Below are 8,991 nucleotides of genomic sequence, written 5' to 3'. Positions count from 1 at the left end.
ACATGTTTTGTCTTACACAATAGATAACTAGTAGGTTTAAATAGATATAAAACACATATTGCTATGTTGGAGTGATATTAAAAAAAAGCTAATTTTAAGGGATACTACAACACTTTCACTTGCTGTTTGGCTTCAACAAGTAACTGAGAGTTTGAAGTATTTAGTTACATATATATTAAAACAATACAAAAGCTGGGTTTGGATATTTTTCAAATTTATGCGCATGCACAATTTTTGTGTTGTGTGTGCCTTTAAAGCAGGGAGTTGTAGCAGTAAAGCAAAGTACAGAACAAAAAACAAAACAAAACAAATAAGGTTCATATTCAGTCATTTCTTGATCTCCCTTCAAGTTGCTACAATATGTTGCAAAAAGTTTTATTTGACTGTTTCTTTTCTGCATTTTGTTAAAAATGGGAGTTCTGTGTGAAAACGTGGATTTAAACCTTCTTCAAAACCTGCAAGAAACAAACGCTTACAGGGATAAATTGACTGCTACTGAGAGTTTTTGTAAAATAACACTTTCTGAATATGGCCAGAAATATACTAACGTCAGTGGCTGCTGGAGAAAATATTTTTTATTATTATTATTATTTTTACATAGTGAGGATTTGGAGGCTGTAGCAGTAAATCCTTGTCAAACCTGGCTTTTGGTGTATTTTTCAATGTTTGAAGTGTGTATTATCCTCCTCTAGAAAGATCTGGTCCTGTACTGATAGGATTACCATGATCAAGCCCAATTTAGGACTCTTGAGACAGTGATCATCCACTGACTTGTAAACATACAACAACAATATGATCACAGCTTGTTATATTTACAGTGGGATGAGAAAGATTAATCCTACTGTTTTGACCACTTGGTTGGCTTTAGTCTTCTATCTGTCCTATATGTTCAGATTAAGTCTACATCCAGTGACCCAATTCCCCAGACAACCCCTGACAAACCGATACCCTGGAATAAATCAGCATGTATTATACATGCATCTCCCCCACAGGAACCCTATTCCACCTTACCCCTTTTAGTTTTTAGTCAAACTTGAAACCAGCTTAGCAAGCTGACTTCAGAAGTGCCAGATAAGTATTTGTCAACAGAACAGCTGGCACACAATGCCCTCTTGTAGCTTTATGCCACAGCATATGCCAGCCGCTCGTAGCGCGTGGTAATTTAGCTGGGGCTGGTTCTACAGGAACAGATGGGCTCAAGTATTGTTATTCTCGCTCCAGCTCAGGGCCCCTGGGGGGAATCACTAAATAAAATCAAAGCAGATGGACCTCTCTGGGCTAGGCTGTGTTTATGATAAACAGCCAGTGCAACCATTGTCCATCTAACACCTTAACCCCACCCTCCACACAAACTAACTGGTAACAGGATTACAGTAGTTTAACCTCACCTGCTCCGAGCTTCAACTCTCTATTCACCAAAACAGCAGCCAAACCCAAACAGAGAGAAGACAGGAAGTACATTATGACTTACCCTATTATGTGGAAAGTTTCAATACTTTCCATGCACCACAACAAGTGCTATTTTTTTACCTCACTGACCTTAAACTGTAAAATTCTCTCAAAACAGAAACTCTTATTTTGGTGCTGATTTAGAAACATCTGACTTCCCTGTTCTTTCTCACTGACAGAGGGCTGTTTTGTTCTTTTATAACCTTGCCAAGATTTCATTGCTGTGGTTCTCACATCCATGTCATGGACACAGGCCTTGGTGGCAGTATGGTTATAGCAAACACCATCTCATAAGGTAATATGGTGTCCCCCTATTTGTTATACAGTACATGGGAATGCAGGTCAGTTCTTGCTTAGCATTGAAATCCAAATCTACTTTCATTCCCATGGGAAAAGACAGCAATAAACAAAGGAATCCTATCACTTGAGGAGGAAGGTAAATGTTTAAGGCCATTCAGACAACAGGAAAGCAGTGATTTCCGGCACTAAAGATGAAAAAGAGTCGAGCTTGAACGGTTTTCAGCCAATCAGTCCTAACTCAATATACCACTTAGGTGTTGTTTTAACTCCATCATGATAACCAGTTTTATTTAGTATCTTCAAAGGTCAGTTTCTGATGAAGTCAAAGTAGTGTAATCAACATAATGTTTATAGCCAAATGTTTTAACTCAGCACTTACTCAGTCACTTTAAGCTATATTAAAATCTTTGCTTTAGTTTTTTTCTCGCGACCTCAGCAGACAGTTATTTTTCATCATTACTCAGATTGTTTTTTCATGGACACATGCCCCTCTAGAATTGTACGCATTTAGCCTATCTATCAATTAGAGTCATCAGTAGAGGGACACAAGTGCCTCTGGCTTGAATGTTGTCAGGACACAAAATTAACATTTCTGTCACTTGTCAGTTGTTGTCTCTTGCTTTTTCGAATGGTTGTGTGCAGTCATCTAGGTTTTATTAGTTCTAAAAGAGCTTGTAAAGAAATAAATAAAGTCATTATTTATTTTATCCTCAAAATGTAGACAAATAAATTCAAAATTGATATAGCAAACCAATTCCAAATTCAAACATTTTTTGGTGTCTTTGGATGCTCTAAAATTAAAGTTGATGCAACCATAACTGGCTCTCCATTCTGGATTGCTTTGATGCTACTGAACTCCATTGTAATCTTAACATTTTTATTCATCTAAGTAACACATTAGTCCTTCTCCCACATTTTCAGAAAGGACCCTGGCTGCTTGGATGAAGAATTAATTGCCTCTAAAGCAACAGCGACCAGATGTTGTTGCTCCTAAGAGCCAGGTGTGGATAAATTGCATATGCAGAATGTGTGTAAAATATTTAAAGTCGTATCTTTCACTTAAGGTGTGAAGTGTTTTTATTGCCCATCACTGCTTTGAGTATGGCGAGAGGAAAGGCCGGCGGCCCCCCTGGGCTTGCCATGCTGGAGCTCAGCACCTGTGGTGTTAAGACGACGAATGGTGAGGCTGAGAGTGAGACTTGGCATGGCAGTGTGTCGTGGTGGGGTTGGTGCATAGGTGGGTGTATCGGTGGAGAGAGAGTGGGGGGTGGAGGTGCTCATCCACCTGGTCGCTCTCTAATTCCCTCCTGGCTGCCACGTTTAACACTGCATTATTTACAGGTGCTCTCTGGATGGAGACACAAGCTGCTGTCTGCTTTAAATATGGATGTTTGTGTGTGTGTGTGTGTGTATTTGAGTGAGCGAGGCTGCTTGTTAAAGAGTGGAGCAGAGTTGTACCGTGTCCTCACTTTTATCCACGCAGAAATTTTGTTCTTCAAAAACTGTTCTTCAAGAATTGGTGTATATGAATTTGAAACTGGTGAGTTTGCATTGCAAGCCCCGATATGCGACAGTCAGTTTGTCTTCGTTTTACATTGCTACAATGCTGGAGTGTCTGGCAACTTATTTTGTGATTTAATACCGCTAATCACATAAAAAAAGGTGACAATGACATAATCTACATGTCCATCTACAGATAATGATGTTATTGCTCTTTGGGACAATTTCCTGGGAATGTAGCCTTCTGATAGCAAGACTAGCCAGTGAACATAGTGAAGATGTAGAGATAGCTGTTGCCCTCAGGAGTTGGTAGAGACCAAAAACAGAGCCAAAACTGAGTGAATATTTGATATACTCTCTGCCAGGTGGCTGGAAACATGAGCCCAGTTGAATGATAATGTTAATCTGTAACTGCTGGATGTGTAATTAAGCAACTTTTCACCGTATCAACTTAAAAGGTCATGATGATGTTTCAGTGATGTGTACACAACTTGTTTCTGTTGCCTCCAAGTGGACAAAAAAATCTGTTCTTGCAGGTTCAAAATAAATGACCAAAGTGTGCTTTATTGGCATGTTGCTGTCCATTGAAAACCATGTATCTCAAAGAAAATTCTCATACTTCTTATAAATAATGTGTTTGTGCCTGTTGTTTCCCCTGTACTCTCTTCAAGTTTATGCAGCACAGGGCAACAAGTCCTCCAACCTAACCGACCAGATAGGATGCTCATCCCCACCCTTGGATATGACCCATAGGACCGTGTCAGCAGCAGGTGTACAGACCATCATCGTCAATAATAAGAATTAAAAACAATAATAAACACACAATTAAGGTTTGGTTAGGTTAGGTTTGGACATAAAAACTACTAGTACTTCTTTAACATTTGTCATCACGGTTACATTAAGAAACACGTAGGTAAGGTTGAATATTGAGAATGAACAAGTGGCCTCCCGTTTAAAAGTCCTGTACTTTGTCGACTCTTCCATCCACCGTAACCCTCTCTATATACCTCACCTGACTTCCTTCTTTGTTCCCATCATAATTACTCCGACCGCTGGAGGTCACCTAACAATAAAACGTAACTATGGGTCGTAATAAGCTGCTCACACAGACGACCTATCACTTTTTGTACAGGAGGACAGTCTAGCACAGGGAGCAGTGGGAAATGGATCTGTCACTTCACCCCTGCCACTCTAATGTGCTTACTGCTATTAACCTCATGGCCCATGAGGTAACATCCAGTACTTACTGTACATAATTCCCACAATAAAGGTGCATAGGAATATCAATTCCAGTTAAACAAGATACAGTATGTACCATCATGAGGGCAACACATACAGAGACTGGCCTTAGACAGACACTAAACATTGTGCTCTTTTGTGAACTACATACTATCGTCCACTGTAATGAGTGCAAGATCACAGTGAGGGTTAGATTAGCTTAAGTGAACTATGTCCTACTTCCCTCATCAATGACCTTTTATAATCTGCTTCACAATTTCCTGTCACCAACTAAACAATAGTCAGATTGAACAGATATGTTAAAAGGGACTTGAAGTTATCCGAAGCAAATAATCATGTTTGGATCAAAGGACAATTAAAGGACAAGTCATAAGGTCACTCATTATTCTCAAAGTAGGAAGCCTTTTTTTGGTTTAGTTTAGTTTATTGACACATAAAGTGGAACATGACTATGCAGGCAGCCATGTTCATTAACATTATATTATATAGTAAAGTCATAGACTTGAAATTGTTTAAACACACATAGCTTAATACATGTCTGGAAAATCTTCCGAAATTAGTTAATAGAAACAAATTTAGGGAAATAATTGACCCCTTCCCACATGACCATGTTATTACATCATTTACTTTTCTTTTGTACCACTTGGTACAGAATCTCAAAAATGACTCTCCTCTGCCTGCTGGATGGACGAGGTACACCCTGTACAGATAAAAGCATAAACACTCCTTGTACCCAAACAAAGGCATCAAGCAGGCATTTCATTAGACCATTGTGTGATATGGCAGGCCGCTGCTGTGAATGTATTTATTAGTTTGCGATACATGCCTTTTCCTGTTGTTCCCGGGGCAGTGGATAATGCTGGTTTTGTTCACGGCCCAGTGTGAACGGCGCCTCGGCTGCCAGCTGTCAGGGCTGATACCGTCTCATTTGGATTCCCAGCCTGCTTGCTGAATGGCTAATTAGATTTGCCATTTTCAATCCACTGATTGCTATACATAGTAGGACAAAGGGGCTGACAGCATGTAGCATTCAAGTCCAACTGTAACAATTAATAACTACGGTAATTAACGTGTGTTGGGCACCATTGATTATGACATTACCTGCAGAACGGATGGCCTGGCCCCTGCCATTTCATTAAGGAGCACAGATATAGATTGTTATTAATAAACTGCTCTCTGCAGCTGAGAAGAGGTTATTAATTACACAAATTAGCGGGTGCAAAGGTAATCAAGTTAAAGCGGTTTCGTTAGCAATAATTGATCTAATTTTTACTGACCACTCCTGTTGGATCATGTCACACGCCCCCGTGTGAAGAGAAATCACCTCATTAACAAAAGTTTAATCCTAATCATAGTTCTTGGTCTGCCTGGCTTTAAGGTCATATCTGAATGTCAGAACCATTTGAAATTGATTGGTGGTAAATTGAATCAATGTCATGTTTAGAGAAAACAATAACAACTAATGGATTGAGCAAGCTAGCCCAAAACAAACAGGTTTATTGGTAGAGGTGTATGTGTGAATGTGTATGTGTGTGTGTGTGTGTACGCGTGTGTCCAGAGGGAGGTTGGGCTTGATCTGGCACTTTCATAATTCATTATGTCCATAGTGAGAGAAGCGCCAGGATCTGGGCAATTAGCAGCAGCTGCAGGGACCTGTTGGTTGGTGGGGTGGGGTGGGGTGGGTGTGGGGTGGGCAATCTATGATAATACTGTACCAATCTTCTGTTCTAGCCTTAATAGCCACAGAACAAAAAGTGAGTGTGGGTGTGTCGTGTGTGTGTGAAGTGTGGTTATGTCTGCTTGTACTGATTAGGTTCCTACCTCCACCGAGGTGAAAAGCCCCATCGCACAGGCCAAAAAGCTGGACATGTCCCAAAGAGCTTGCCAAGAAGGCCTACGGAAGGCGGCAGGGCAGTTTTGTCCCGTCAGAGGATGGAGCTGTTCGCTCTAGCTGCTGCATCGCAAAACCAGTCACATACGTTGTCCTTCCGTCAAGTACGCGGCAGCGCCAGATTCCGACGCCTGGCTCTTCTTCCGACACGTATGGCAGCCGTGCATTGGTGGTGTCGATGCACCTTTCGCATGTATGTGGTTGTTATGACATCAAACTGAATCCCTTGAAATGAAAGTTGTTATGCCAGGATATGGGGCTTGTAGGAAATGATATATGAATACTGTAACTGCAACATGAGTGAATAAGAGATTTATTGTCAGTGTTAAGTGACACCTCCAGACAATCCAATGAAGAATGGACTAGAGTCATTTATTACTTCAACAAGACAGATTCATGCTAAATGAAGTGTTGGTGTTTTGTAACATTTTAAACCAACTTAATGAAGTTTGTGACTCATTGTAAAAGCTATTGAGACAAGTCACCATAAATGACGCCGACAAGGTAACTATTAATTTCAGAACAGCGCACAGCATCTCTAATATGATCCTGCTGCACTGCATTAACCTACATCTGTAAGCTGGGTTTAGTTGCTGCAAATTACTGATTGATTTTGATTAAGATTAAATTGGCCTGATTTTTTTTTATTTATTTTTTTTACAGTTAGTACCATTCATGTGTTGGATCAGTGACATGTCAGAAATAGTTAATAATAATAAATAATAAGGATAAATTAAATTATATCCTGTACAAGGAAGAGCAACAGTGAAGATTATATCAAGGCGGGTTTGCTAAAGTACTATATGATCATTCATCATGCGTAGTATGAAAGTTTCAAAAGTAGATTTCTTATAGTATTTTCTTTTTTGATTGTTAATTGGATATGAATAATAGTGTGTCCGCTTTTAGAGTATTGAGCTGTGTACTTAGAGACTTAAAATATTACCAAAAACATGTTTTAGTGCATAAGATATTGAGAACAATAAATAATGAGTGGTGGAGAAAAAATTACTATAAGATTTACTTATACTATAGTATATAGTGTTTAATAATAATCTGGGGTGAAAAATCAACCTTATGATGTACATTCATGCTATTGGCACAATCTATGCACATGTGTGATTTGACTTGATGCGATTAAATCCTAGTTATCTAGTGCTTCCAACCAACAAGGAATTTTTGTGATTATGATATGACCGCTTAGCTAGGCTTTGCTTCCTATAAATTATGTATATTTACTGGGGCTGTCTAATGACATGCACATGTGGCTTCTGCAGGACGCGAGAATTGGTTTCAACCATCCCCCAGGGTCTGTCCACGCTGGTCCGTGAAGGTGGAGGGTCTACCTGGAAAAATGACCCAGAGGAGCTGACACTGCTCTGAGTCATCCCAAAGCAATTCACGAAGGTGGCGACGAAAGCCGACGCATGACTCTTGTGTGATGCCTACATGTGCTGACCGAGAGCTAGTCCGGAGCCATGTAAGCGTGTCACAATAGAATCTCTCCCCAAGCCTACCTAGCATGCTCCATTCCTGTCCCTCAGACCCACACACACCTCTCCCTCTCCCAGGGCAGGGCAATCCAGAAAGACTAAAAATAAAAAATAACCAAAACAAGATAACGCTGAGCCTTGGACAGGAGGGGTGCTGCTGGAGTTTAACCTCTCTCACCCCACCTACTTTCTCAATGCCAGTGGCTATCTCTGGAGGCTGGAGAAGATGAAGAAAGGGAGGAAGCACGTATTCTGCACTGTGTTCTCCATTAGCGTTCAAGTGTATGTGTTCTTACGATATAGTCCTATGTAGCTCCCTGTGTCTCACAGCTGAGCGATTGGGTGGTGGATGATGAAGCAAACGTAGGCCTTAAGAACGAATATCCCTCCCTTTCTTTAAGCGAGCGACAGATGGAGAAAGCAGCCGTGCAGGCGGGGGCATGTTTGCGACGACCGTGCAGCCTGATCGCAACCAAGCAGACAACGACAAGTCTGAGCTATGTGGGAGGGAACCTTGGCCGCCTCAATTTACCTTTAAGAAAAGAGGCAGTCCTGCTAGTTTCTTAATCATGTAAAAGACGGGAGCTTTCCATTAATGCACGTTAAGGGAAGCAATTCAGTCGCGCAAATCTCGTCATCCAACTTTGATGTGTACTGTTCTTAACAAACTTGTGGTAAAATCTCTTAGAGCATAGATTTCTCACACAGGTGTAACATCAACTGAGTATAGATTGTAACCTACTGTGCAATTGCATTCAAGACCAGAAGTATTCTGCTCTTGGAACGGTTATTGCATGATTCCCCATCAACGCTGTGTAAATTCTTTACAGTACTAGTGTTTTGCAGAAAACAGAATGAGCCATTGTAAAAGCCTCATGTTTTTACCTGCATACTTGCTCAACCAATGCCTGCACTTTTGTTTCTATCCCCAAAGGGACTTACCAGGAAACACATTTATTTTGTCTGGTTTAATCCTTCTCTCGATTGGCAAGGCACACACTAAGTGCGCTAATTTGATTGGTCGGGAGACATCAGAGTTTATGTTGTATACCAGAATACAAATTTGCTTCTCCTCCTGTAAGCTGTAAAGCCTGGCCTGACATTGCTAATGCAAGAGTA

The sequence above is a fragment of the Seriola dumerili genome, unplaced genomic scaffold, assembly GCF_002260705.1.
Source record: "Seriola dumerili isolate Sdu_G_001 unplaced genomic scaffold, Sdu_1.0 BDQW01000003.1, whole genome shotgun sequence".
Taxonomy (NCBI): Eukaryota; Metazoa; Chordata; class Actinopteri; order Carangiformes; family Carangidae; genus Seriola; species Seriola dumerili.
This window is presented reverse-complemented; position numbering follows the sequence as displayed.